We start from the raw sequence: 3,042 nt of genomic DNA, 5'->3' as shown, positions 1-3,042 counted from the left end.
CGCTCCCCGGCGCGGGGACAACCGGCCGACGAGGTGGCCGCGGGGTTGGCGTCATGGGGCGGGGCGCCGCCAGCGAGGCAGCGCCCCGCGGCCGTTGGCGGCGGCCGTTGGCGGCGGCCGGCCTCGGGCCTCTCGGCTTCGTGGCCCCGCCGAAAGCCGGCCCTGGCGGCTCCTGCCCTGGGGCCCCTTCGCCTCCCGGCGCCGTGTCCGGCGCCCTCCGTCAGTGACTGCCTGCCAGCCAGCGTCACCCGCGAGGGAACGACTGGGCCGCTGCTGTGGCCTCCTGTCTCTCAGGGGCTACGAAGTCCCTTCTGGGAGTTCTGCGTGAAGCGCCGGAATAGCTGAATAAAGCGCTTAAATCCGCTAAAGGATACAAGGTGAGCCCCTAGCAAGGAGTGCCGCCTGTCCAGGGCCCTGGTGATAGACTCGAGCCCTGGCTGTGTGACACGCAGCTGAACCGTTCCCCGATACCACTTAAGCCTTTCATATTAGTGATATAAAAGGTGACCTGAAATTCCCACTTACAGTAATGCTCTTGTGCCTTTTGGTATAAGGGATTATTGGGGGTTGGGAGCTTGTTTCTCCTTTCACTAAACTCCTGTTCTCCAAACCATTTGCCTCCAAGCTTCAACTGCTGGAGTCACTGGGGTGCTCCAGCTCCCCTTCCATCTATCTGCACGTGAGACGTGGATGGGTGCTCAGTACCATCCCTACATGCATCTTTTCTCTTCCCAAGCTCCATCTACACAACAGCTTAATTCGGGGTCAGCACTTGCTGTGTAGAGGTAGGAACACCAGCTGGCAGGCTGAAGGAGGGGTGCAGTCTGCAGGGATGACATGACAGATGGGTAGTATTTTTCAGGCTCAGAGAGGGAAGCAAGGTTGAGGTGGTCAAATCTGGGGGATGCAGCTCACAGAAGGCTGTGCAGAGGGGGTGCAAGGCTTGGATTCAATCAGTGCAAGCTTCACGTATGGATTGTGTTAGGTGTGGTGCCTGGACTGCTGTGCTGTTGGGGCAGCCAGGCACAACTCTGCAGCAGCCTTACTGATATGGGGGCAGGAGTAGGGTCACTTCTTTGCCTTATGCAATACTTCCCTTTTATACCTTCAAAGATTACATTATCTCTTTAAACGTAGCATTGTTTCAAAGTTAGTGCTGGGGTGGTTATTCACTATTACTGTTAGATCCTTCCCAGAATCCTTCAATCCCTGAGTACAATTTATGTCATTGGTTCCTCAGAAGCAATATTACTTTGTATTTAACTGTATTAAGATCTATCTTATTTGGCTGGGATCTTCTAATCTAGCAATTCTAATTACTCTAATGGTAATCTGTCCTTATTATTTGCTAACAAAACAATCTTTATCAGCAGAAAACTTAACCAGAATTTGTATAATTGTCACATTTATATAACCATTAAATAGTTTTGGCCCGTGAGTTGAGACTTTTGAGTCTCTGCTAGATATAGCTATGCTCACTGATACCACATTAATAACATTAACAGCTACCCATGGAAGTTTGTAAATCCAGTTCATTCTCTGCTAATTCTGTATGATTTGGTACCAAGTCAAATGCCTTAAGGAAATCCAGATATATTCTATGAGCACAGTTACTTTATTAACAAAGCCTGCAGTCCTTTAAAAAGCAAGAAAAACAAAAATTTTTTTGACAATACAGCCTTTCTGTGAAATGTTGCTGACACTTCAGTGGTTAGTGGGTGTAATAGTAGACTTAAATCTATACAGGGAAGTTTATTCTAACTTAGCATATTTATAGAAGGAGCTTAGAGTAAAGCTTTCTTATTCTTCTTTAACCACTCTCAGTCCAAAGGTTGGTGGCATGATCAACCTTTAGTCACTTCCATTAATCATGCTTTTATAGTAGCAGTAGAAGTTGTTCAGCTGCTGTCCTGGAGCAACTGGGATGAGGGTGGGACTGGTCGCTGGGGCTTGGACGGGGACAAAGTGTGAAGAGGAGTTGTGAAGGAGAGCTCTGCTGGAGGGAGTAGGCAGGCAGCATGGAGAAGGACCAGAAGGAGCCCCTGGCTGCTGGGAGCTGCTGAGTCAAACTGCAGCAGTTCGTTGTGATTATGTCATGTTCAGGGGCCTCCTCTGTGAGGTAATGGCACGGCTGAAAGCCACGGAGCTGGGTGCTGCCTACATCCTGCTGCTTCTTTCCTTCTGTCTTCCTTCTCCCTCCCCTCAATCCCTTTTATGGTCTGCCTGTCGCCCAGGTTCGCCACCCTAACTTTCTCCGCTGCTGACTCCATTACTTTGCTGCCAGGAGCTCACTAGCAATTACTTCTCCCTACAAGATACACTGCACAAAGATGCATGGATGGGGGAGAGAAAAGTGAGGAAAAAAAAGTGTGAGAACTGCTGAATCCTCTGCTGTTTTTACAAAGAGTAAAGGCAAATGGGATGAACAAAGAAAAGTCACTGGTTAATAGTTACTATAGTCTGTGATTGAACAACAAGGACTGTAATCATGCTTTTTCATTCACTCTTTTGCTGAGAGTGCCCTTCTTGCTTTTCAGGAACTGAGAAAAGCAAGGCTTGGACCAGAAGTCTCCCATTAAATATCAGACAATAATGGCTTCTATAAGCATCTCAGTCATCAGATTCCAAGCTTGTGCTGGCCAGATGGGAAAGACCACACCCAGGCAGAGGCTCCTGAGTGATTATACACAAGTAGCTGTAATTGATAGTAATGCCACAAAAATGAAATCTTCCACGGTGTCACAAGAGCACGAGAAATTTGTTTGCATGTTAAAGTAGACCTTTTGCAGAGTTTCCGAACAATTTCAGTTTGAATCAGTGCTGTCTTTTTMACACATGCACAGAAGGAAGGGAGAAGCAGCATTTCTTCAGTAGTATTTTCTAGAGTCTCAGAAATTCTGAAAGCCCCTCAGTGCAAAAATAGCATGGCCAGGGTTCTGTGGTATTAAAATGGGCAATAGCAAAGCTGTGGAGCAGCAGTTCTCTGTGCCTGCATGGGTGCTTCTCTTTTCTGACTCAGTGCACACGATAACTCACGTGATA

The 3,042-nt window shown here is 47.8% G+C and overlaps 1 long non-coding RNA gene across 1 annotated transcript; it reads left to right on the top strand.

The window, feature by feature from the left end:
• The first annotated feature begins 84 nt into the window (after window positions 1-84).
• On the top strand, window positions 85-2,747 carry LOC112972298. The gene is made up of 2 exons (XR_003255631.1): window positions 85-377; window positions 2,538-2,747. It is a non-coding gene; the product is annotated as an uncharacterized LOC112972298 (long non-coding RNA).
• The last annotated feature ends 295 nt before the right edge of the window (window positions 2,748-3,042 follow it).

This window comes from Apteryx rowi, unplaced genomic scaffold (assembly GCF_003343035.1).
Source record: "Apteryx rowi isolate R43461 unplaced genomic scaffold, aptRow1 scaffold_481, whole genome shotgun sequence".
NCBI lineage: Eukaryota > Metazoa > Chordata > Aves > Apterygiformes > Apterygidae > Apteryx > Apteryx rowi.
This window is presented reverse-complemented; position numbering and strand designations above follow the sequence as displayed.